The 27674-nt window shown below is 48.6% G+C and overlaps 2 pseudogenes across 2 annotated transcripts in view; one reads left to right on the top strand and one right to left on the bottom strand.

Annotated features, from left to right (window-relative positions):
* The window catches only part of LOC307095047 (protein SET-like), a 145497-nt pseudogene that overhangs the window by 67770 nt on the left and 50053 nt on the right, over positions 1-27674 (top strand). The gene's annotated exons all lie outside the window — the stretch shown is intronic.
* LOC307094993 (neugrin-like) lies at positions 10475-21387 on the bottom strand (annotated as a pseudogene). The gene is made up of 2 exons: positions 21368-21387; positions 10475-11178 (listed from the first exon to the last, which is right to left on the bottom strand). The product of its transcript is annotated as a neugrin-like (transcript).

The raw sequence follows: 27674 nt of genomic DNA, 5'->3' as shown, positions 1-27674 counted from the left end.
GCTTTCACTTCCTTTTCATGGGAGGCTGACAGTGTCCACATGCATGGCTTCAACTTCTGCCCTCTTTCTCTAGGTAAGGGTTCTTTGTGGCAGCCTGTACCTACATGAACCATGTGCTGTTTTTGTAAGACCCTCATTCAGATGTTTCTAATATTTTCTTCCCTGAATACTATAGCAAGCTGTGTTTCTCTCTTCACCCGTTCCTCTGTACTGGTGCCTACGCAGTATTCTGCAACATTGACTTGCACATATGTTAAGAGAAGCACATATGTGCTAAGTATTCTTTGAAACCAGCTACTCCTTTATTGAATTTTACTTGGAGTAAGATGGAAGTAACCTCTTGCACAGCTCACACTCATCTTCAGCATGCAAGTCCTGCTGAATGCTGTTAGTTGAAGGATTAGCTGGAGATTCATATTCTAATCCTTGTGGTGCTTGTCTTGTTTATGTCATATTTCTGGTGAGGCCTCTCTGTGTTGTGATCTTCATTAGCCCAAAGAGTCACAAGAGCCTCTTATTAATCCTTCCTGCACATCTCTTATTTTCAGATATTTTCATGGAACCAACGTGTGATGTGTAACACACTTTTGCATGGGATTTCCCACTGTCACCACATTCAACATTCATTTCCTCACCCTTTCTCACTTTTCAGGTTGTTGGCCTAAAATGGATGATGAGGTGGTCTGTTCTGATCAGAGTGTATCTATACAAGGAGAGTCACAGGACAGGGCTTCTAAGACAGCTCTAGCCACCCAGAAGACCCTTCTGTGTAAGTGGTGTTTCTCTTTGTTAAAAGATATTTTGCACCTGACTGAGTCACATTCAGCATGCTTTGAGCAGAAAGCCTTCTGTAGTGATGCATGTGTTGTAGACTTCTGTTTCAGTGCAAACCCTCACCAGCAACAGAGGAATGAATGTGGAGCGGAGCCCTGGAAACAAGCTATGGACAGGGCATCCTATGTGAGCAAGTGCAGCTTCTACTTATCAGTGTTGCCTTCAACCCACAGGGAGGTTGGGGAAGATTTGCGATACAACTCAGAGCTTCCCCAGCATCAGGCCACTCTCAACACCGAGGAGCTACATTTTGGCAGCGAGATTTCACAGGAATTTCTTGATTGTAAAAGTCATCACCAGTGGGGTGACTGTGAAAATGCTACGAGCCACATCCTGAAAGTTGTTCAGTGTCAGGGTGAATTTTCTGGAGAAGTGATTTATGAGTGTAAGAAATGTAGGAAAGTGTTTAGACGATTCCTTAACCTCACTGGACATAAGAGAGTTCACCCTGGAGAAGAGATGTATGAGTGTAGTGAATGTGGAAAGCCGTTCAGTGAAAGAAATACATTAGTTAAACACCGGAGAGTTCACACTGGAGAGAAGCCATATGAGTGTACTGAATGTGGGAAGTCCTTCAGTGAAAGAAGGACATTCTTTAAACATCTGAAAATCCACACTGGAGAGAAGCCATATGAGTGTACTGAATGTGGGAAGTCCTTCAGTGAAAGAAGGACATTCTTTAAAAATCTGAAAGTCCACACTGGAGAGAAGCCATATGAGTGTAGTGAATGTGGGAAGTCCTTCAGTGCAAAAAGTACACTCATTAATCACCAGAGAGTTCACACTGGAGAGAAGCCATATGAGTGTACTGAATGTGGGAAGTCCTTCAGTCAAAGAGGTACATTAATTAAACACCAGAGAGGTCACAGTGGAGAGAAGCCATATGAGTGTACTGAATGTGGGAAATCTTTTAGCCAAAAATCTAACCTTATTATGCATCGCAAAGTACACACTGGAGAGAAGCCATATGACTGTAGTGAATGTGGGAAGTCTTTTAGCCAAAAATCTAACCTCATTGAACATCTGAAAGTCCACACTGGAGGGAAGCCATATGAGTGTAGTGAATGTGGGAAGTCCTTCAGTCAAAGACGTACATTAATTAAACACCGGAGAGGTCACAGTGGAGAGAAGCCATATGACTGTAGTGAATGTGGGAAGTCTTTTAGCCAAAAATCTCACCTTATTAAACACCAGAGAGTACACACTGGAGAGAAGCCATATGAGTGTAGTGAATGTGGGAAGCCCTTCAGTGAAAGAAGTACATTAGTTAAACACCAGAGAGTTCACACTGGAGAGAAGCCATATGAGTGTACTGAATGTGGGAAGTCCTTCAGTGAAAAACGTACATTGACTAAACATCTGAAAGTCCATACTGGACAGAAGCCATATGAGTGCACTGAATGTGGGAAGCCTTTTAGCCAAAAATCTAACCTCATTAAACATCTGAAAGTCCACCCTGGAGAGAAGCCATATGACTGTAGTGAATGTGGGAAGTTCTGCAGTGCAAGAAGTACACATTCATTACCAGAGAGTTCACAGTGGAGAGAAGCCATATGAGTGTAGTGAATGTGGGACGTCCTTCAGTGAAAGAAGTACATTAATTGAACACCAGAGAGGTCACACTGGAGAGAAGCCAGATGGGTGTACTGAATGTGGTAAGTCAAAAATCTAACCTTATTAAACATCTCAAAGTCCACACTGGAGAGAAGCCATATGAGTGTAGTGAATGTGGAAAGGCCTTCAGTGCAAGAAGTACACTCATTAATCACCAGAGAGGTCACACTGGAGAGAAGCCATATGAGTGTACTGAATGTGGGAAGTCTTTTCGCCAAAAATCTAGTCTTATTACACATCTGAGAGTTCACATTGGAGAGAAGTGTTAAATGTGCAGGGAATGTTTTATTTTATTCACTTAGAGTAACAATACTGAATGCGACTGTTTGGGACCTATTTTTCTGAATTTAAACCCTTTTAATGGAACATGCATTGTACTATATTCCTCATGTGTTTCCAGTACAAGTGAGTCTTGAAGGACATGCCCAGATCTACTACCTGATACATTTGTAGTTGAAGAGATTTTTTATTGAATTATGCTTTTATGAACTGTTTTACTTTCTAACTCACCAGCCTGCAAATTGCTTACTGTACTCTGTTGTGGTTTATGATTTTTTTAGTAAAGATATTTCTCTTTAGTACCTGAACTGTTTTGGTTATTTTCACTTCCAGGGATGATTGTCAAGCACAATTATGATCTATCTTCATAGAATTAACAGATATTGTTTGAATCCCAATCTTTCTATGCTTTAGGAGGGACAGCATATTACTAGAAAGTTACTCTTTGGCCAATATTGGCTTATAGTGCGTTGCTAGCCAAGGCCTTGAAAGAAAGACTGCTTGAATTTGTGGTTCCAGTTCGCATGTTTGATCCCAGCACATATGGGGATGTGGGAGCCATCTAATTTTTTTTCTCTCTCATATTGATGTCTCTCTCAATATCTCTCTTCTTCTCCCGCTTCCCAAGTACTCTCTCTCAAAATATCCTCAGATGAGGATTACCAAAAAATCCAAACATTCACTCTGGTGCCCTGAGATGGGGCCTCTGCCTGCACAGCCCCCCTTTCCTCACTCTTCCCTGCCTTTGCCTGGGATGTTCCCACTGTAGCTGGGCACACTGTGTCCTTCCCAGGGTTTGGAAGAGAGGAGGCCCTGTCTAGGCCCTGGGAGGGATTTGGGTTCTGTGTCTGCCTGAGATGTGCTGGCCAGGGCTCTTCTATCTCCATCCAGACTGCTTCTCCCCACCCGCTAGGCACCTGCCTGCTGCAAATGAACCTGCTTCTGTATCTGGGGGAAGCCCCTTGATACTTTGGACCCCCAAATCAGTTCACCTTTAGAGAGTCCTGCCTCCAGCCCACTCACTCACACCCCTGAGACCCACTGATGTTTAAGTCTCTTTTTTTCCATTTTAGGGGTTATTTTGCACTTTAATTTTATAAAAAATAAAGCACTCCTCTCTCCATCCCCTTACCCAAGCAGTCCTGGAGGTAGCATGGATGCTACAGGAAATGGTGCTGTGTATTTTCAATGGTGAGAACATTCTTCTGTATCTGGTAGAAACATTTCCAGAAGGAGAGGCTTGGTCTCAATGTAATTCCACGTTCGGATGATGAGTTGTAGTTGGTGTGCCCCCTCCCTAAGTTTTTCCTGTGCATAGAAGACCTGAAATTAGGTGATAGTTCCTGGATTCTGGGGAATAGTGTGTTGCTGGAGTGTGTTGTTGACGGGCAGAGAGTTCGGATGCCTGTGAAGGTGTTCCTACCACCTCATGGGCCAGGTACCTGGAGTGGGTGGGCTGAGGGAAGGCTGTAGCGATGAGGACTTGAATCAGGTTGGATGGAGGGTCAGCAGCCATGGTGGGCATAAGGGACACATGTAAAGACCGAAGCTGTGGATACTGTTGAGCCCAACTGTTTCAGATGCTATAAATTCAGAGTCCCCTGTTCTTGGGAACTGGCATCTAGAGGAGGACAGTCCACAAAGAATGGACCAGGATACCTGTGACTGGTAACAGCAGTATGGGGGAAGGTGAAACTAGCGTTGGTCAGTGGGGACTTCACTGAAGAATTCTGTGAAGGGCTGGCAGGCTCCAGGTGGGAGCCTGCAGGGAGCATGCCCTGTGCATTTGCAGGCTGTATGGAAGTCACTCTGGCAGGTTTTAACAGAAAGTGGTAAAAAATAAATAAATGGTGGCCGATTAGGCAGTAGTATTGTGCATCGTCCTGAGCCTGATTGAAAATACAAGTAAATCAAAGAACATCCACTTGGCATTAACAAATTAGATGCAGCTCAGCAGACCATTTACAACAGGAAGGACAGAGGAGAATGGCAAGAACTTGGAAGTGGGCTTTCGAGGGACAGCAAGCCAGTGGGTCAAGAGGTGAGGAGAAAGCTGTGTTGCACCGAAGCTGTGTCCCTTCACGAGGTGGGTAACATCCAACTGCATAAAGGAAAAGCCACAGGGCAGATGGCTGCTGGGGAAACTGGACCAGAGGCAACAGGCCCAAAAGGCTGCCCCATGAAAGGGGCCCAAACAGCGTGGTGCTGGGAGAGCAGAAGAGCAGTTTCATTGTTTTGGTTTGGTTTTGTCTTTGCTTTTATTCTCTAAACCTAGAACACGGGACTTTTCTATTGCAAACACGCACCTGGGGCTTTGGAGCAGGGAGAGAGGCACAGCCTTAAGATGCCTGAGGAGAGGCTGAGGAGGAAAGCAGGGCGGGGAGACATGGCCAAGAGTCCTGCATTGGGACATTTTTTTTTTTACTTTAAATTCTTTATTTTTAAATTATTACATAAGTCTCGTCTCCCCCACCGCCCCGCCATTGACCTCTCCCTACCTGCTCCTACCCAACAGTACATGCCCTAACCCTCCTTCTGTCTAGGTCAACTGGTTATGCTCATATGCAAGCATACAAGTCCTTCGGTTGATCTTTGACACCTTCCCCTCCTATGCCTTCCCTCTTAGTTTGGATGGTCTGTTCAATGCTTCTATGACACCGGCTCTATTTTTGTGCATCAGTTTATGTTCATTATATTGCACAAATGAGTGAGATCATGTGGCATTTATCTTTCTCTGATGGCTTTATTTCCCTTAGCATAATGCTGTCTAGGTCCATTCATGCTGTTGCAAATAATAAGATTTCCTTCTTTTTTACAGCAGCATAATATTCCGTTGTGTCGATGTACCACAGGTTTTTAATCGGCTCATCTGCTGATGGGCATTTAGGCTGTTTCCAAATCGTAGCTCTTATAACTACCATCGTGCTGCTATGAACATAGGGGTGCATATATGCTTTCGGATTGGTGTTTCTGCTTTTTTGGGATATATTGCTAGAAGTGTGACATACTTAAGCTTCCAAACCTAAGTGGCCATTTCTCCCCAGAAGAGCTAGCCCCTCCCAGTAGGCTCAGGGCAGGAGATACTTCCTGCCGCACCCTGCATTTTGAGCTTAACAGAAGAAAAAGAGGCAAAGACCATGCTTATGGGTCTGAGTAGACCCAAAGAGCCTTCAGTGTCTGTATAGGAAGAGGGACTGGTCCGTCCTGCTATTTTTGCAACCAGACTGATAAAAACTCCAGGTTGCCAGCTAACCCCATTGGTATATATATAAGAATCTCTGACCAACCAAGGCCAGAGCAATATTTTGGAACACACATGGAGGAGCAACTCTGGGTGAGGAAAAAACACCCATCTTATTCCCTGAAAGAAAATCAGCACCATCTCCACCTAAAGCCCTGTCAGAAACAGATGCTTGAGTCATTAAGACTGTCGGCCAGAGGACAGGCAAAGAGGGCAGATTGGCCCTGCCTGCTTACAGCCATGGCCCGTGCATACTGACACAAGCAGAGGACCTATGTATCTCTTGCAGCTTCAAACGGGGAGCTAAAAGCCAAAAGACAGTGACTGACAGGGGCCAGCACCTCAGTACCTAACAGGAAGCCCAGGATTAGCAGACATAACAGAAGAGTGGGGTCCTACACCAGCAGCCATGGGGCACTAAAACTCAGCTGAAGTGAATGACACTTCACCTTTTCATTTTAATTATTTAAAAAAATTTATTGTTTTTACTTTTATCTTTTTTGCACCTTTTTCTTTCTCACTTCTCTTATTCCCGTTTTTTATCTTTTACCCAATTTATGTTTTCTATTTCATTTCATTTTTCCTCCTTTTAAATAATAAATCTGCTTTATCTGATTTATTGATGTGTTATTATTCTAGTCTCTGTTGGTTTATTCATATATCTTATTTCCTCTTCCCTAATCCTACTCTATTCCACTTCTCTTTTCTTTATCTTCACTATGCTTTTGATTTTTTTTCTCTCTTATCTTGCTCGTCTCCCAATTTTTTACTTGCTTCATTTCTTAAATTTAGGCCTTTCTGTTGTCTCCTCTAATCTCCTTTTCAAAAAAACAAAAACACAAAAGAAGATTGATCTTGTTTTGTGTCTTTGTTTGGATCTGCAGTGTGTGGGATTCATGCTGGGGGCCCCAGCACCTCCAGCCAGAGGGATTGCCTCTGCAGCCCCCAGAAATGAGCTCTGTGAGCTCCTCTTTTCCGTGGCAGGTCCTAGGACAGGTGGGGAACCTGGGCAGCTGGTGGGCCTGCTGGAGACTCCTCTCCCCCAAATGATGCATCTCCAAGGCTTCCGTAGGGGACATGGCCTTTTGATTTTTTTAACCTTTTCATTTTTTTAATAAAATCAAAAGGTTAAATTTCAGAGAGGAAGGGAGAGGGGAGAAACATTAATGATGAGAGAATAATGGATTGGCTGCCTCCTGCACACCCCACACTGGACAGCAAGCCCGAACCACGGGCATGTGCCCGGACCGGGAATCGAACCCTGACCTCCTGGTTCCTAGGTCGATGATCAACCACTGAGCCATGCCGGCCTGGCTGATGTGATTGTTTTATGTCCACCGATGTTTGGTCACCACTTTCACAAACGTCTGGATGGTGGGAAGAGAGATGCCACCATCTTTAGAGTTTATTCCTTTCAGCTGTTTGTCTCAGGGAAGGCTGTCATAGTGGCAAGAACCTACAGGGGGCGCTGCCCTAGGTCCCTCTTGTCTGAGAAGAGTAGGATGTACTTAGTCTCCTGACTTGACTTGAGCAGAAAGGACCCCAAGAGACACTTCAGTGAGGGAGCCGCTCATCCGCTCAGTGTCCCTTTCCCTTGTCATAGGAAAAGCTGGATCTCTGTTTCCACATGGATGATGAACTTTATTTTTATTTTATTAAAGAAACATTATTTTATTTATTTATTTATTTTTGGTTAATCCGTGCCCAAGGATATTTTCCCATTGATTTTTAGAGAGAATGGAAGAGAGAGGGAGAGACAGAGAGAAACATCCATGTGAGAGAAATGTTGATTGGTTGCCTCCTGCGGTTGCACAGACCAGGGCCCAGTCAGGGAGGAGCCTGCAAGCAAGACACGTGACTTTCACTGGAATTGAACCCGGGACACTTTGGTCAGCAGGCCGACACTCTCAGATCAATGAATTTTATAGCATAAAATTAAATCTCCCGAGAATATCCTCTCCATGGGATAGTCAGCATTTGATTTAGTTAAAGCACATTTACAATCAGAACTCCATGAGCACATGCGCGGCCGGCATCGCTAGCTCTGTACACCTGGACCTGCGTGATGCTCATCAGCTCTTGTGACATTAAATGAGCCGAGGCGGATGGGGCCTCCCTGCAAGGCCTGGTCCCTGGGCTCATGTCCTGCCTCCAGGGAGTAACATCCCCTTCCCTGCAAGTAGAGGAAGTGGCCCAGTGGGCCCTGGTTATGCAGGTGACTCTAGACTATCACCAGCAGTTGGCCAACATCCTGCAGATGCTGCAGAGGAAGATGCTGATGCGATAAAAGCCTCCCGTAGGTGCGGGAACCACTCCCTCTGGCTCTCTGCCTCTGTCTCCCCCGTCCCATTGTCCCGTTCTTCTTCTTTTTTAAAATAAATTTTTATTGATTTCAGAAAGGAAGGTAAAGGGGGAGAGAGAGAAACATCAATGATGAGAGAATCATTGGTTGCCTTTTGCACGACCACTCTGGATCTAGCCTGCAACCCGGGCATGTGCCCTGATCGGAAATCGAACCATGACCTCTTGGTTCATAGGTCGATGCTCAACCGCTGAGCCACGCCAGCCCGGCTGCTCTAGACTTTTTTGAAAATGAGTGATATCCTATTGAGTGTGCGCAGTAACCCACAGCGTAAAGGTGAGGGGTAAACAAAAAACTACCCAAATGTTTGGCCAGGGTTGGATAATGGAAAATTGCTTTATGGAGGACTAGCATAATGAATAAATGTGGAGGGGTGGTAAATACTCTCATCATGATTAGTTTCAAAATGGCAAAATGTTGGCACTGAACATGGGCCTGCTAGGATATTTTAGTAGCACATCATTATATTTTATTACAAACATGCTGATGCACTAGGTACAAATATACTCAAGAAATTCATGATAAAATAGTAAAATATTGGAAGGTGGCAAGTTTTAATCATTTTTTAAACTTTGATGTAAGTGTAATTGTCTTAAAATATACATTCAAAACTATATTTTTATTTCAGTGAGTAAGTGAGGGGGGATAAAGAGAGAGAAAGATGAATGATGAGAGAGAATCACTGATAGGCTGCCTCCTGCATGCACCACAATATGCATCCAGTCCACCACCTGAGCATGTGTCCTGACCAGGAATTGATCAGTGACCTGCAGGGTCATAGGTTAACACTCACCCACTGAACCACGCTTGCCCGGCTCTCCTAAGATTTTCAAGGATCCCACGCAACCTGCAACCAGGGTAGCAATGAGCAGTGAAGCTCATCTTGGCCTAACCCCTGAATCTGCGCTCACGGCCTCCTTTCCTCTGAATGCCCAGTGAGCTAACAGCAGCCTCGCTTTGGCTCATTTATTTCCCACAATGTTTCTAGAGAGTCAAAGGAGCCTGCTGTTTCCTGTTCTATCTCTCTGCTGCTTCCTGTTCTATCATAAAGCCTACGTTTTTTCATTATCCCGTTTCAATTAATGTACCCTCAAAATCTTCTGAACTTGTGCAGTGAAATGTTTTTGAACATGAAGTAATGAACTCTAATACTACAGACCAAGGTGAGGCCGACCTGCTGCAGCTGCTTCCTGTTCCTGAAAACAGGTATGCCTGGGACATCTTCTACACAACAGACCAAGGCATGATTTTGCTTAAAGGACATGGGAGAAAACGTGATGGTCTTCACTCAAATTGGTGTTGTTTAATCAAATCAATTTTAAAGCTCTTCTTTCTTTATTGATTTTTTAGAGAGAGAGGGAGACAGAGAAACATCAATGATGAGAGAGAATCATTTATCAGCTCTCTCCTGCATGCCCCCTACAAGGGATGGAGCTCCCCAACCTAGGCAAGTGCCCTGATTTGGAATCCAACTAGAGATACCTTGTTTCATGGGTCCATGCCCAACCACTGAGCCATGCCATGTGGGCAAACTATCTTTTTTATTGTTGGCTCTATTACAAATAGACCCAATTTCCCCATCCTCATCCCCCTTTGCCTCCCACTACCCTGCCCCCACCATTTGTAGGCACTCAGCACATTATTGTCTATGTGCATGGACTATGCATATTGTATATACTTATTTTTTGCTGCATTTCACTTTACTTTGCACAAAATGAATACAACCAATTGACTAAGCAGCTCCAGACCTGTTAGTGTTCATTAATCAAGAAGTAAACGATGTCAGAAGGAACACTTTTAAATTACTCCCATCACATATTGTAAAGACAACAAACTCCTAACATATATGACACAGGCTGGTTTCGACACAGAAAGCCTAAGCAAGAAGGGTGAGTACTGAATATCCACATGGTCAGACCAGGAGCTATGCTCCAAGAGCTATACTACACCCAGCCTGTTATTCACGCTGCCCGCATACACATCTGCCCTGTGAAGTTCACTGTCCCTTGTCAGATTGAAATCCAAGCGGCTCCTTCCATTTTCAGGCTCATTTCCAAGGTGGACCATTCACACACAGAAATCCAGGCAGCTCCAATACAGCTCAGCTGTATTTTACATGACACCTCCACCAGCCAGGCTCCAGTTCAAATTCTATACAGGAAGTTCCCATTGTCGTCAAAGAACTCTCGCCCCCTCTGCACTACCTTGTTGCTGAAGTTCTGCTCACCCAGTTCTCTTGCCTTCAATGCTGCCAGCTCCTTCGCACTTGGCAGTCCATCGCTGTCAGAGCCTCTGGCGCCCTCCCAACCACTGGTGGAGTACTTCTGCAGCTCTCTGTGCTGACCTTGGGCTGCAGCAACAGGCACAAAGCTTTCCTTCTCCAGGCTCTGGACTCCTTTATTCCTTCCCTTCTGTCTCCTCAGGGTGTTTGTACTCTGAGTATTCGGTTCTGTCACCCTCAGAGCTGTGCTGTGACCATGGCCTTGGGATGAGGCTTCAGCTCCTGACACGGGGCGGCCTGCAGAAAGCAGCTCCCAGGCATCCCCAGGGCCCGGAAGCTGGCGGAGCGAGTGGGCAAGCCCAGCTTTCTGAAGGACCTTTTGATCCTGCTTCAGTTTCTTCTCCAATGTGGGCACAAACTTGCTTTTTAAAACCCTTCTGATCACATCGGAGCTAACATCCAAGCCTTCAGCCAATCTGGGAACTGACCAGGACTCTGGAAATTCTTCATGTAGATCCCGGATCTGCTCCCTGGCTTCATGGTCAGAGTCCTGGGCGGGGCCCCTCGGGGCTCCATTTGCCTCTGAATTTTCTGGAACAGGATGGCTTTTTCTGTCGTCTAAGGGCGCTGGGGGAGAGAACCAAAGGCAGAAGCCATGCGTGGGAGCAACATGGGTGGTTGAAGCGTCTCAGCTGAATCAGGGGGCGCCCAGCCCTCGTCTCTTTGTTCATGAAAGATGAGACAGAGGGCTGGAGACCCGGACACAGGCTTTATTAGAGGAGAAGACCCCTGCCGGGCTGCCTCCCAAAGGAAGAGAGCACGTGTGCAGAGGTGAAGGCGCCTTTTGAGGGGAGGAAAGGGAAGGGATGGGGCTTAGGGTACTCGGCACATGTTGATTGGTGGTTTCATGTAAGGCACATGATTAGGGACTTAGGATTGGGGGGTAGGGTATTTGGCAGGTGCTTATTGGTGGTTCAATGTACAGTCCATATAAGGTGCCTGGTTAGGTGCTCAGGAGTGTTTGGGCTGCAGGTGGAGTTTAGGACATTCTCCATCCATCAGTTGGGGGAAGGGAGGATCTATCAGTTCCCTGCCCCGGAAATCTAACACCCACAACAGCAGCCCCAGAGGAAGGTGAGCTTTATAAACGGGTGATGAAATACGTCCCTGGTGAAGGGACCGTGGTCCCAAAGGAGCCGAACACCTGCCCCTCCGCTTCTGATGAGGGAAGAAGCAAGGTCCTGCTTCAGGCTGAGGGCCCAGGAAGGAGCCGGTACTGTTCCCGAAAACTGGAGAACCAAGCTGCAGGTGCTAACCAGTCCGCGATGGGGGACTGGTCAGGCAGCTTCGGGCGCTAACCCATGCCGCCTGCCCTGGTCCGTGATCCATGATCGGGGCTTGGAGTGTGCCGCTGCCAAGCCCGATTGGGGACTTGGTGAGGCGGCTGCGGGCGCTAACCCACGCCACCTGCCCTGGACCGTGATCCGTGATCGGGGCTTGCAGTGTGCCGCCACCAAGCCCGATCCAGGGCTTGGTCAGGCGCCTGGAGGCGCTAAGGAGTCCGCGATCGTAGCCTCATCAGGCGCCGGCGTGCGCTAACCCTCGCAGCCAACCCTGGTCCTTCATCCGTGATCGGGGGCTTGCAGTGTGCCTCGGCCAAGCACTATCGGGGACTTGGTCAGGCGGCTGCAGGCGCTAAGGAGTCCGCGATCGTGTCCCAGTCAGGGGGCTAAGGGCGCTAACCCACGCCGCCAGCCCTGGTCCGTGATCTGTGATCAGGGCTTGCAGTGTGCCGCCAAGCCTGATTGGGGACATGGTCAGATGGCTGCCGGCGCTAACCAGTCCCCGATGGAGGCCTGTGGTTGGATCCCTCTATGAACTCTGATGAGGCGTATCCTCAGGACGGAGCCCTCCATGACCTCTGCCTGAGGCCGGGCCTGTAGTTGGAGCACTGCATGACTTCTGACTGAGGCTGGGCCTGTGGTTGGAACGCTCTTTGACCTGTGCCTGAGGCCGATCCTGTAGATGGAGCCCTCCATGACCTCTGCCTGAGGCTGGGCCTGTGCACGGAGCCTTCTATGTTCTCTGACTGAGGCCAGGCCTGTGGATGGAGCCCACTATGACTTCTGACTGACGATGGGCATGCGGATGGAGAACTCTACGACCTCTGATTGAGGCTGGGCCTGTGAATGTAGACCTCTATGACTGCTGCCTGAGGCTGGGACTGTGGATGGAGCCCTCCATGACCTCTGCCTGAGACTGGGACTGTGGATGGAGCCCTCCATTACCTCTGACTTGGGCTGGTCCTGTGGTTGGAACCCTCCATGACCTCTGACTGAAGATGGGCCTGTGGATGGAACCCTCCATGACCTCTGACTGAAGATGGGCCTGTGGACGGAGCCTTCTGTAACATCTGACTGAGGCTAGGCTTTTGGATGGAGTCTTCCATGACCTCTGCCTGAGGCTGGGCCTGTGGATTGAACCCCTCATGACCTCTTACTGAGGCCAGTACTGTGGATGGAGCCCTCTATGACCTCTGACTGAGGCCTGACCTTTGGATGGAGCACTCTATGACCTCTGACTAAGGTCGGGCAAGTGGTTGGAGCCCTCCATGACCTCTGTCTGAGGCTGGGCCTGTGGATGTAGCCCCTATTGCCCTCTGTCTGAGGATGTACCGGTGGATGTATCTGACTATTAACTCTGACTTAGGCTGGGGCTTTGGTTGGAGCCCTCCATGACCTCTGACTGAAGCTGGGCCTGTGGATGGAACACTCTATGACCTCTGATTGAGACTGGTCCTGTGGACATAGCCATCTATAACCCCTATTGAGGCTGGTCCTGTGAACAAAGGCCATTATGACCCCTGCCTGATTCCTGACCTGTGGATGGAGCCTTCTATGACCTCTGACTGAGGCCAGGACAGTGGGTGGAGCCCTCCATGACCTCTTTCTAAGTCTGGGCCTGTGGATGGAGCCTCTCATAACATCTGACTGAGGCTGGCTTGTGGATGGAGCCCTCTATGTCCTCTGCCTCAGACTGGGCCTGTGGGGGGAGACCTTTGTGACCTCTGCCTGAGGCCTGGCCTGTGGACGGAGCCCTCTATGACCTCTGACTAAGTCTTGGCCTGTGGCTGGAGCCCTCTATGACCTCTGATTGAGGCTGGAACTGTGGATAGACCCCTCTATGACCTCTGATTGAGACTGGGCCTATGGACAGGGCACTCTGTCCTCTGATTGAGGTTGGGCCTGTGGATAGAGCCCATTATGACCTCTGCTGGAAATCGGGCCTGTGGTCGAAGCCCTCAATGACCTCTTACTGAGGCTGGGCCTGTGGACGGAGCCATCCATGACCTCGACCTGAGGCTGGGCCTGTGGATGGAGCCATCCATGACCTCTTACTGAGGCTGGGTCTGTGGATCGAGCCCTCTATGACCTCTGCCTGAGGCCAGGCAAGTGGTTGAATCCCTCCATGACCTCTGTCTGAGGCATGGCCTGTCCATGGAGCTCCTATTGCCCTCTGTCTGAGGATGTACCGGTGGATGGATCCGTCTATGACCTCTGACTGAGGCTGGTCCTGTGATTGGAGCCCTCGATGACCTCTGACTGAAGCTGGGCCTGTGGATGGAACCCTCTATGACCTCTGACTAATGCTTGTCCTATGAATGGAGACCTTTATGACCTGTGACTGAGGCCGGGCCAGTTGTTGGAGACCTGCATGACCTCTGTATTACATCAGGTTGAGGCTGGGCCTATGGACAGAGCCGTCCATGACCTCTGCCTGAGGCTGGGACTGTGGATGGAGCCATCCATGACCTCTTACTGAGGCTAGGGCTGTGGATGGAGACCTCTATTACCTCTGCCTGAAGCTGGGCCTGTGGATGGAGCCCACTATGACCTCTGCCTAAGGCCTGGCCTTTGGATGGAGCACTCTATGACCTCTGACTGAGGCCGGGCAAGTGGTTGGAACCCTTAATGAACTCTGTCTGAGGCTGGGCCTGTGGATGGAGCCCATATTGCCCTCTGACTGAGGATGTACCAGTGGATCCATAGATGGATCCGTCTATGTCGTCTGACTGAGGCTGGGCCTGTGGATGGAGCCCTCCATGACCTCTGACTGAAGCTGGTCCTATGGATGGAACCCTCTATGAGCTCTGACTAAGGCTTGGCTTTTGGACATAGCCCTCTATAACCTCTGATTGAGGCTGGGCCTGTGGACAAACTTCATTATGTCCTCTGCCTTAGGCTGGCCCTGTCAATGGACCTCTCCATGACCTCTGACTGAGGCCTATCATCTGGACATAACCCTCCATGACCTCTGCCTTAGGACGGGCCTGTAGAAGGAGCCCTCCATGACCTGTGCCTGAGGTTGAGCCTGTGGTTGGAACACGTTTTGACCTCTGCCTGAGGCCAGTACTGTGGATGGATCCCTCCATGACCTCTGCCTGACGCTGGGCCTGTGCACAGAGACCTCTATGATCTCTGACTTAGGCCAGGCCTGTGGATGGAGCCCACTATGACCTCTGACTGACGTTGAGCCAACCGATGGAGCCCTCTATGACCTCTGACTGAGGCCTGGCCTTTGGATGGAGCCTTCTATGACCTCTGACTGAGGCCGGGAGAGTGGTTGGAGCCCTCCATGACCTCTGTCGGGGGCTGGGCCTGTGGAGGGAGGCCCTATTGACCTCTGACTGTGGCTGTACCTGTGGATGGAGCCCTCTATGACCACAGACTGAAGCTGGGCCTGTGGACGAAGCCCTCCATGTCCTCTGACTGAGGCTGGGACTGTAGATGGAGCCTTCCATGATCTCTGCCTGAGGCCGGGCCTGTGGAGGAGCCCCCTATGGCCTCTGACTAAGGCTTGGCTTGTGGACATAGCCCTCTATAACCTCTGATTGAGGCAGGGCCTGTGGACGGAGCTCTCCATGACTCTGCCTAAGACTGGCCCTGTGAATGGAGCCCTTCATGTCCTGTGACTGAGGCTGGGCCTGTAGATGGCGCCCTCTATGACCTCTGCCTAAGGCTGGGACTGTGGATGGAGCCCTCCATGACCGCTTCATGAGGCCGGACCTGTGGTTGAAGCCCTCTATGACCTCTGACTGAGGCCTATCCTCTGGACGGAACCCTCCATGACCACTGCCTTAGGCCAGGCCTGTAGATGGAGCCCTGCATGACCTGTGACTAAGGCTGGGCCTATGGTTGGAACACTCTTTGACCTCTGCCTGAGGCCAGTCATGTGGATGGACCCCTCCATGACCTCTGCCTGAGGCCGGGCCAGTGGTTGGAGCCCTCCATTACCTCTGACTGAGGCTGGCTATGTGGACGGAGCACTCGATGACATCTGATTGAGGCTGGTCCTGTGGTTGCAGCCCTCCATGACCTCGGACTGAAGCTGGGCCTGTGGACAGAGCCTTCTATGACCTCTGACTGAGGATGGCTTGTGGATTCAGCCCTCTATGACCTCTGACTGAGGCTGGGCCGTTTGACAGAACCCTTCATGACCTCTGCCTGAGGCTGGAACTGTAGATGGAGCCCACCATGTCCTCTAACTGAGGCTGGGCCTGTGGATGGAGCCCTCTATGACCTCTGACTGAGGCTTGGCCTGTGGGTGGAGCCCTCCATGACCTCTGACTGAGGCTGGATCTGTGTACTGAACCCTCCATGACTTCTGCCTGAGGCCAGGCCTGTGAAAGGAGCCCTCCATGACCTTTACCTGAGGCCTGGCCTGTTGTTGGAGCCCTCTATAACCTCTGACTGAGGCTGGGCCTATAGACATAGCCCTCTATGACCTCTGCCTGAGGCTGGGAATGTGAATGGAGCTCTCCATGACATGAGATTGAGCCTGTGCCTGTGGACAGAGCCCTCTATGACTTCTGCTTGAGGCTGGGCCTGTGGATGGAGCCCTCCATGTCCTCTGACTGAGGCTGGGCCTGTGGATGGAACCCTCCCTGTCCTCTGACTGAGTCTTGGCCTGTGGAAGTAGCCCTCCATGACCTCTTACTGAGGCTGGTGCTGTAGATGGAGCCCTCTATGACCTCTGCATGAGGCTAGGCCTGTGGATGGAGCCTTCTATGACCTCTGACTGAGGCCTGGCCTTTGGATTGAGCCTTCTATGACCTCTGACTAAGGCTGGGCCTGTGGATGGAGCCCCTATTGCCCTCTGACGGAAGCTGGTCCAGTGAATGCAGCCCTCTATGACCTCTGACTGAGGCTGGGCCTATGGACGGAGTCCTCCATGACCACTGACTGAGGCTGGTCCTGTGGATGGAGCCCTCCATGTCCTCTGACTGAGGCTGGGCCTGTGGATGGAGCCCTCCATGACCTCTGACTGATGCTGGGCATGTGGACGGAGCCCTCAAAGACCTCTGACTGAGGCTGGTCCTGCGGTTGGAACCATCCATGACCTGTGACTGAAGCTGGGCCTGAGGAAGGAGCTTTCTATGACCTCTACCTGAGACTGGGTCTGTGGATGGAGCCCTCCATGTCCTCTGACTGAGACTGGGACTGTGGATGGAACCCTCCATGATCTCTGCCTGATGCCGTGCCTGTGGATGAAGCCCGCTATGGCCTCTGACTAAGGCTTGGCTTGTGGACATAGCCCTCTATAACCTCTGATTGAGGCTGGTCCTGTGGACGTAGTCCTCTATAATCCCTGATTGAGGCTGGGCCTGTGGACAAAGACCATTATGACCCCTGCCTGAGGCTTGGCCTGTGGATGGACCGCTCTCTGACCTCTGCAGATACCTGGCCGGTGGATGGAACACTCTATGACCTCTGACTGAGGCCGGGACAGTGCGTGGAGCCCTCCATGACCTCTATCTGAGGCTAGGACTGTGGATAGAGCCTTCTATGACCTCTGTTTGAGGCTGGGCCTGTGGACAGGGCACTCTATGTCCTCTGATTGAGGTTGTGCCTGTGGATAGAGCCCATGATGACCTCTGCCTGAAGCCGGGCCTGTGGTCAGAGCCCTCAAGGACCTCTTCCTGAGGCTGGGCCTGTGGACAAAGCCCTCTATGACCTCTGCCTGAGGATGGGACTGTGAATCCAGCCCTACATGACATCTGATGGAAGGTGGACCTTTGGACGGAGCCCTCCATGTCCTCTGACTGAGGCTGGTCATGTGGAGGGAGCTCTTAATGACCTCTGACTGAGGCTGGTCCTGAGGTTGGAGCCCTCCATGACGTCTGACTGAAGCTGAGCTTGTTGACAGAGCCCTCCATGACTTCTGCCTGAGGTTGGAACTGTGGATGGAACCCACCATGTCCTCTGATTGAGGCTGGGCCTGTGGATGGATCCCACTATGACCTCTGACTGAGGCCGGGCCAGTGGTTGGAGCCCTCAATGACCTCTTTCTGAGGCTGGGCCTGTGGATGGAGCCCCTCAAGACCTCTGACTAAGGCTGTATCTGTGGATGGAGCCCTCTATGACCTCTGACTGAGGCTTGGCCTGTGGTTGGGCCCTCTATGACCTCTGACTGAGGCTGGGCCTGTGAACGGAGCCCCTATTAACCTCTGACTGTGGCTGTACCTGTAGATGGAGCCGTCTATGATCTCTGATTGAGGTCTGGCCTTTGGAAGGAGCCTTCTATGACCTCTGCCTAAGGCCGGGCCAGTGGTTGGAGCCCTCCATGACCTCTGTCGGAGGCTGGGACTCTGGAAGGAGCCCCTATTGACCTCAGACTGTGGCTGTACCTGTGGATGGAGCCCTCTATGACCTCTGACTGAGGCCTAGCCTTTTTGCGGAGATCTCTATGACCTCTGACTGAGGACGGGCATGTGGTTGGAACCCTCCATGACTTCTGTCTAAGGCTGGGCCTGTGCATGGAGCCCCTATTGCCCTCTGACTGAGGCTGGTCCTGTGAATGCAGCCCTCTATGACCTCTGACTGAGGCTGGTCCTGGGGACGGAGTCCTTTATGACCTTTGCATGAGGCTGGGCCTGTGGATGCAGCCCTCAATGACCTCTGACGGACGCTGGGCATTTGGACGGAGCCCTCAATGACCTCTGACTAAGGCTGGTCCTGTGGTTGGATACATCCATGACCTGTGACTGAAGCTGGGCCTGAGGACGGAGCATTCTATGACCTCTGCCTGAGACTGGGTCTGTGGATGGAGCCCTCCATGTCCTCTGACTGAGGACTCACCTGTGGATGGAGCCCGCTATGGCCTCTGACTAATCCTTGGCTTGTGGACATAGCCCTCTATAACCTCTGATTGAGGCTGATCCTGTGGACATAGCCCTCTATAACCCCTGATTGAGGCTGGGCCTGTGGACAAAGACCATTATGACCCCTGCCTGAGGCTTGGCCTGTGGATGGACCCCTCTCTGACCTCTGCCAGATGCCTGGCCTGTGGATGGAACACTCTATGACCTCTGACTGAGGCCGTGACAGTGCGTGGAGCTCTCCATGATCTCTATCTGAGGCTGGGACTGTGGACAGAGCCTTCTATGACCTCTGATTGAGGCTGGGCCTGTGGACAAGGCACTCTATGTCCTCTGGTTGAGTTTGTGCCTGTGGACAGAGCCCATGATGAGCTCTGCCTGAAGCCGGGCCTGTGGTCAGAGCACTCAATGACCTCTTCCTGTTGCTGGGCCTGTACCCAGAGCCCTCTATGACCTCTGCCTGAGACTGGGAATGTGGATGGAGCTCTCCAGGACATCGGATTGAGCTTAGGCCTGTGGACGGAGCCCTCTATGACTTCTGCCTGAGGCTGGGCTTGTGGACGGAGCCCTAAATGACTTCTGCTTGAGGCTGGTCCTGTGGATGGAGCCCTCCATGTCCTCTGACTGAGGCTGGGCCTGTGGATGGAACCCTCCCTGTCCTCTGACTGAGTCTTGGCCTGTGGATGGAGCCCTCCATGACCTCTTACTGAGGCTGGTGCTGTAGATGGAGCCCTCTTTGACCTCTTCATGAGGCTAGTGTGCACTGTCAGTGTGGTTCAGTGGCGGTGCATGTACCCAGGAACCAAGATATCATTGGTTCCACATCAGGTCAAGGCACATGCCCAGGTTGGCGGCTCCATTCTAGGAGGGGGAATATAGGAGGCAGCTGGTCAATGTTTCCTTCTCATCATGGATGTTTCTCCCTCTCCCCTTCTCTCTAAAATTGCAATAAAATATTTTTAAAATGAATAGTGTTAAGACTGATTTGTCTCAACAACACCAAAGTGAGTGTGGGCCATCACATTTTCTCCCAAGTCTTGTAAGCAAAGTTACGCCATGACCTGTCTTTATAGAGGATGTCCCAGGCATAACCAGCCTGGAACAGGTGTGCCTCAGGTTCGCCTAAAGTATGTGAAGTCTTGACTTCATGCAGAAAAGATATCACACCATGGGTTCAGAAGATTGTGAGGATACTGTGATAAGTCTTTCAGCCAAAAATCTTTTTGATTGTTGATAGTATTACAGATGTCTCCCATTTTCGCCTGTGCATATATTCTTTGGGGGATCTCTCCCGGTTCTCCCCACACACCTATCCTGGGAGGTCTGCCAGTCTGTTCCAGTTAACCAGGCCTCTGGCCCCATCTTGTTGAACCATATCAGGGCCACTTGCTGAACCACATCACGTTTTTTCACCAATGTCATTGGCTGGGATGCTAGCCCTCCCCTTGGCATTTGAGAAAACTACATTACCCAGAAAGGAATGTGATGAGGTAGGCGGGGCTAAAGGACACTTTGTGTCAGTGCATCCGGTTAGGGCGGGACTTCCGTCTTCCTCCTCCTGGCGGGCATTTTGACCTCTTCAGTTTCTTCCAGGACTCACAGGCTTCAGCCCACTCGTGGTGAGTAGGAGGAGGCCTAGGAGGCAGCGTCCTTGCTGTGCAGAGTGTGTCTGAAGCTTTTTAAGCACCATCAGGCCGAGTGGGGCCAATGTGCCTCCCAGACTCCTCTCTGCTCACAGCGTTCTTTCAGCCTGACCCCATTGAACCCTGCAGCACCAGGGGAGGGGAGGTCTGAGTACCTGAAATCTGACTGTGGTTCTTCATAGGTTAGATTTAAGGGAAAAACAGTCCTGGAGAGAGGCCTTCAGAGCAGGATTCCAGGCTGCCTCTATGAGTGTGGACTATCAGAGTCTGGGCAATACTTGATCCTGTTTGAATTTGGCAAGCATTCTCTTGACCACACATGCTGAATAATAAGTAAGAGGGTGAGGAGATGATTACAGGGGGTGGGACTATAGCAGTGCAGGTGTGAGAGAGGTGTGGTAGAAAGAGTGATGAGCACTTGGAGAGGGAGTGTGACTGCATGGCGAGAGCACCGTGACATTGACATAAGAGTGAAAGTAGGGAGAGTCCATTTCTGGTGGAGTCTGGATGATAAAATAAGGGTGATTTTTGGATAATGCCTGGAAAGGGTGATGTTTTGGTGCTAACTGCCATGTTCAGGGCTTGGATGACCTTTATGTACCCACCTGCCTTTTGTAGTTAGGGGTGACACACTGATGGTTAGGAATGAGAGTATACAACAGTGTTCCCCAAGCTTGAAATTCTCCATGGGCATAAGAAAGGGAGAAGGGTAAGAGAGAAATGGATTATGGAGATGTTAATCTATAAATTTGGAAAATAAGGTGATTAAGAAACAACCTGTCCTCGCCAATGCAAATTTGTGTTACCTTTGAAGCCATGCCTCTGGGAAAGGAGCAGTGTGAGAGAAGTGTTGTTCAAAGAACTATGTGCAGCAGGTAATACAGAGCTATGGCCTCAGAATTCTGGGATTGTGGTTGTAAGGGTGAAGTTTGACGCAATGTATTTGGTGTCTTTGAGGAACAATCTGAGGGGCTACACAGGTATTGCCTGATAAGACCAGTATCAAATCACTCACACTCCCTGTATGGCCGACATCTCTTCCTACCCTATGTTCTTGACACCCACTCTACTGACAAGAGGAAGTGTGGCGTACATGTGAATCCCAGAGCTCAGTTATCTTCTATCTGCTCAACTGCCTTTATTGTGGGAAGACAAAATATCGGTAGAAATATAACATGACCGTGACGTTCAGGGGATGAAGCCCTGGTAACTTCTCTGGTGTGTGGAGTGGAGAGAGCAGAGTGATGTGGAGGGTGGCAATATGACAGAGTTGGAACCTTAGGACTGAATTTGACCGTGTGCTGTACTGTCCCCATTATGACGGTATATGAAACTTGAGGATGTGGCCATTGTCTTCTCTCAGGAGGAATGGGGGCTCCTTGATGACCCTCAGAAACTTTTCTATTGTGATGTGATGCTGGAAGTATTTGCATTTGTATCATCTGTAGGTAAGACCTTCACATTCTCCCAGTGTCCTGGGATGATGTTCTCTCTTCCTTTATTCCTCTGATGTATCTTTCACTCTTCTACAGCCAGGCCATGGGCTCTGCTCATTTCCCCCACTGTCCTGTCAAATGTGCTGTGGCTGCCATGGGTGAGGTCTGTGGAGAGCCCTCAGCAAAGGACTCCACAAACATTGCCTCAGACAGTGCAGGATTTTTCTGGGAGTCAGGAGTCTTACAGACAGCTTAATGGGTCCCACCTGCTATTCCTTTCCCTGGCAGGGTGACTATGTCCAGATCCATGGCTTCCATTTCTACCTCCTTCCTCTAGGCAAAGGTCCTTGGTGAATGCCTGTGTCAGGTTATGGTCTTTACTTACATGAACCTTGAGCTGTTCTTAAAATATCACACTTCCGTTGTTTGTAATATTATCTTTCTTAAATATGATTGCAAGCTGAAAGGCTCTAGGCCAGTGCTGGCTGCCTATCCCTGTCATATTTCATTAATAAGTGGAATATTTCTGTTGTACATACTTGTAGAGAAGAATATGCAGGATTAACCCTGATTTTTTTTACAGGGTGAACATGCAGGATGGTCTCAAAAGAGGCCTGGTCCTGTTGAGTTGCAAATGTGGGCTAGATATGGTATAAGGGTGGTGTTTAGATCATACCAAGCACCTGCTCATTTCCAACAGTGTTTAGGTGCAAGTACCATGGGCAATAGCACATTTCTACCTTTTCTCTGCCATACTTGACACTGTGCTGACTTGTCATTTCACCTGTGACCTCCTGGCCATTGACTACCTACATCTGTGTGGCCTTTTTGCATCACCTCTTCCTCTGCATTGCTTCATCTTCAGTATTCTCTAACATCGACCTGTACATGTGTTATGATATGTACATATGAGCTTAAATAGTTCTTTTACACCAGCTACTAATTTATTGAATACTAGAGGCCTGGCGCATGAAATTTGTTCATGGGATCCCTAGGCCTGGCCAGCAATCAAGATCAATCACATTCCTTGCCTCCCTACCTCTTCCATCCCTCACTGCATGCATACTGCCAGGGCATGGTTCCCCCCACCTGCCCACCTCCTCCTTCCCTCGCTCCCGCAACGCCCTGCTGCTCCCATTCATCACCTATCATGTTCCGCACCATCCCCTGGTGGTCAGCGCATGTCATTGCGAGCGATTGTTCTCCTCGTTAAACTCCTGAGGGGACACTTTGCATATTACCCTTGTGTATGTATATATAGATATAAATATAGATATAGAGATAGAGATAAGATAGAGAAAGATATTCAGAGAGAGCGAGAGAGAGAGAGAGAGAGAGAGAGAGAGAGAGAGAGAGAGAGAGATTACTTGCAATGAGAATAATCATATTTCAGCACAGCTTTCCATGTCAGCAGCAGACAAACCATGCTGAACACTGATAGCAGAAGAATGAGCTGACAAACCTGCTTCTCTTCCATGTGGTGCTTGCCATGTGTGTGTCATTTGGTTTGAGGTCTTCCTTGTTTTGTGATCTTCAGTAGCCTGACCTTTATGAAGTGAATTATTAGTGTAAAAAATGTGGGAAATCTTTCAGAGAAATCTTTAACCTCATTCATCATAGAAGTGTTTACACTGTAGAAAAGCCATAGGAGTGTAGTGATCATGGAATGTCCATCTACCTGAGGTCCAAACTCATTCCTCAACCAAATCCATACTGGATAAAAGCTGTATGAGTGTCGTGATTGCACGATGTCCTTCAATCAAAGCAGTACCATCACTCCACACCAGAGAGTTCACCCGGGTGAAAACCTTAGGATTGTAGCGAATGTGGGAAAGCTTTTACCCACAATAATCACCTCCTTATCCACAGGAGAGTTCACACTGGAGAAAAGCCATGAGCATAATGACTGTGGGAAGTCATTTACACACAGGTTTGCCCTCATTCAACACCACAGAGTTCACAGTGGAGAAAAGCCCTAAGAGTGTAGTGACTGTAGGTAGTCCATTAGGCAACGCAGTAGCTTCACTCAATACCAGAGTTCACAGTGATGCAAAACCTTATGAGAGTAGTGAATGTGGGAAAACTTTTACCTGCAATAATCACCTCCTTATCCACAAGAGAGTTCACATTGGAGAAAAGCTATATGCGTTTACTGATTATGGGAAGTATGTAATCCTTATTAATATCTGTAGTGTAAATGCTCTCATCCTTGTGAGGTTCAAACAGCTAAAATGATGATTTTGAACATGGACATGATAACATATTTCAGTAGTACATTATTATATTTTATTTTCAATATGCTGATTCAGAAGCACCAAATATGTTCAAAACTTTTCACAATAAAACAGTAAAATTATTGGGAAGCATCAAGATTAAACCTTTTCTAAAGATTGATTTAAGTAGAATTGATTTAAAATGGACATTACAAAAATACATTTTGGTGTTTCCCTGCATGCCTGCATTGCTGATACCGAGTTCCTACTGACCTTATCAGAGCTTCATTCTAGGCCTATAAAATAATTGATGCAATAATACAGTCTGACAGTGATATAGCTTACTTTAAATATTTCCTTGGAAAAAAGACACTTTTGAAATCTCATGAATGCTATTCTAGCCTTCCACCACTATCTAAATCATCATGATGGTTTTTGTATCTATCAATTCTCAGGAACATTATTGTGTTGTTACTTAAAATGTCACATATGTCTGACCGAGGCTAATCAGCTAAGTGGGTCAGCGAATAATTTCAATAACGGAAGGTTGCAAGTTCCAACCCTGGTCACATCCATTATAAGAGTTAATCAAAGAATGTAGAAAATTAATGGAACAAAAAATAGATGTCTCTCTGTCTCTCTCTCTCTGTCTCTCTCTCTGTCTCTCTCTCACCCTCTCTTTCTCTCTCCAGACAGTCCTCTTGTTACTTCGGACTCGACATACGTCGTTTTGGGGTTACATTGCCATGTGCAATTTATTTATATAAAAAAAAGTTCTGTCATTCAATGTAAGGCGTTTGCACAAAGTTTGCCAGGGAACCAGTTGGCCAGCGGAGTGGATGAATAAGTCATCACGCGGCGCTATACAAGGAAGACGCTGTCATTCAGTCGACGTTTATAAGCCATTTTGGATTGTGCTTCATTCGCTCTCTTTTCTTTGTATTGTTATTTTGAACAATTTTTGCCCTTCCTTATGGCTCCTAAGCATAAGGCAGATTCTTCTGATGGCAGTGCTACAAAAAGAAGGAAAGCCATGACAATGGAAGTGAATGGAGACTTAATAAGACGCTCGGAAAAGGGCGAAACACCTACGAACATTGGCCGGTTGCTTGGCCAAAGTCCTACAACTGTCTCAACAATCATCAACGATCAAATGCGTGTACTTGAACATGTGAAAGGATCTGCTCCTAGGAAATCAACTGTGGTTACAGAGCAGCGTAGTGGTCTCATTATTGACATGGAAAGATTATTAGTGCTTTGGCTGGAAGAGCAGTATCAACGGCGTATCCCAGTTAGCCTGACGTTGATTCAGGAGAAGGCTAAATGTTTGTTTGAGGCCTTGAAAAAACAAAAGGGAAAAGGGAGTGAAAGTGAAGAGTTTGTGGCTAGCAAGGGATGGTTTATGCGTTTTAAGGCTCGTGCTAATTTGCATAATCTTAAGCTGCCAGGGGAAGCTGCTAGTGATGATGCTAAAGCAGCAGGTGATTTTCCTAGTGCATTGGCTGAGATAATTAGGGAGGGAGGTTACTGTGATCAACAAGTGTTTAATGTGCATGAGACAGGCTTGTTCTGGAAGCATTTGCCTACACGTATGTACACTGCCAAGGAGGAGAAGACAGCATCAGGCCATAAAGCCAGCAAGGAGAGATTGACTTTGCTACTTGGGGCTAATGCTGCTGGTGACTTCAAGCTGAAGCCCTTGGTGTGTCTGGCCGAGAATCCAAGGGCAATCAAGGGTATCTGGAAGGGTCTACTACCTGTCATCTGGAAATCTAACAAGAAGACATGGGTGACACTTAGCGTATTTGAGGACTGGTTCACCAACCATTTTGTGCCAGAAGTCAAGGACTACTGTGCTTCAAGGGGGCTGCCCTTTAAGGTGTTGCTAGTGCTGGACAGTGCCCCTTGTCACCCTGCCAATTTGAATGACTTTCATCCAAATGTCAAGGTGGTTTACCTTCCACCTAACACCACCTCCCTTTTACAGCCTATGGGCCAAGGTGTCCTTGCCTCTTTCAAGGCCTACTACCTCCGAAGGACATTTGCTATGGCTTCTATGGCAATGGAGAAGGATAAAGAGTTGACTCTCAAGGACTTTTGGAAATCTTACAATGTTCTTGCTGCTGTAAAAAACATTTCTGATTCTTGGGATGAAGTTAAGCAGACGAACTTGAATGGTGTTTGGAAAAAATTGTGTCCCCAGTTTGTGAACGATTTCCACCGCTTTGAGGATCCAGTTGAGGTTGTCATCAAGAATGTGGTTGAGTTGAGTAAGCAGCTTGATTTGGAGGTGGAGGCTGAGGATGTCACAGAGCTGCTGGCATCTCATGGAGAGGAGCTATCTGCCGAGGACCTCACTCAACTGAAACAGCAGTTCGTTGAAGAGGAAGACACACCAACCCCAGAGCCCAGGAGATTTACAAGCAAGGAATTAGCGGGGGCCTTTGCCATGATAGAGGATGCCTTGGCAAGGTTTGCGGCTCAGGACCCCAACAGTGACAGGTACACTAAGGTTGCCAGAGGGGTCATGGATAGCCTGCGGTGTTACAAGGAGATTTGGGAGGACACGAAGAAGGTATCCTTCCAGACTAGCCTCGAACATTATTATAAGAAGGTGGAGAGGCCTACAACAGATCCCGTACCCTCTACCTCATGTGCTTCTCCGGACTCACCTGACCCAGGATCTCCAGCACCTGGAGGTACTGCCTCTCCGGACTCACCTGACCCCAGATCTCCAGCACCTTCTGCAGGTTCTGCCTCTCCGGACTCACCTGATCCAGTATCACATGCATCTTCTGCAGGTTCTGCCTCTCAAATCTCCTCCCCGCAGCAGCCTATTGTAAGCCTGTCTTTCCCCACTTTACAACGTCCAGTGTGCAAGACAACAACAGTAGTAAAGGTAAGGATAATCCAGTATTTACCCTTATGTGTACATATGTGCTTTATTCTTTTTATTATTTATTTACCACAAGTTAAGGTCAGGAATTGTTATTTTCCTTTTGAATTTTTTTACTGTTTCACTTCACTTCTGCTGTGTATGTGTGCCATGTGAGTGACGTAGGAGCTTATGTAGGTGGGTTTTGACTTACAGCGAAAATTGCATTATGTCACACCATAGGAACAGATCTCGACGTAACCCGAAGTCCTACTATATATATATCAATTACTAGAATGTATAAAATTAATGGAACAAAAAAAAATCTCTATTTTTCTCTATGTACACACACACACACAGTGGACAGATTATTATGATCTCTGAATGCATAATAACCTGGCCACTCAGTGTGTATATGTAAGACCCCTGGTGCATGAATTCTTTCATGGATAGGGTCCGGGCAGCCTGACCAGGGGAGGGGACATGGGCAGTTGGCCAGCATGCCTGCTGTTTGAACTCCTGATCGAGGCAACAATTTCCATATTAACCTTTTATTATATAGGATATATACTGAGTGGCCAGATTATTATGCATTCAGAGATCATAATTTCCTGGCCACTCAGTGTGTGTGTGTGTGTGTGTGTGTGTGTGTTTGTTAGTGTACCAGTGCATGAGTTTCATGCATGGGGGTTAGAGGGTGTTCGTCAGCCTGGCCTGCACCCTCTCCAATCTGGGACCCCTTGGGGGATGTCAGGCAGACATCCCTCTCGCACTCCAGGACCGCTGGTTCCTAACCGA

This window comes from Cnephaeus nilssonii, assembly GCF_951640355.1.
Source record: "Cnephaeus nilssonii genome assembly, chromosome: 24".
NCBI lineage: Eukaryota > Metazoa > Chordata > Mammalia > Chiroptera > Vespertilionidae > Cnephaeus > Cnephaeus nilssonii.
Note: the sequence above shows the minus strand (reverse complement) of the source record. Positions and strands in the feature narration are given on the sequence as shown.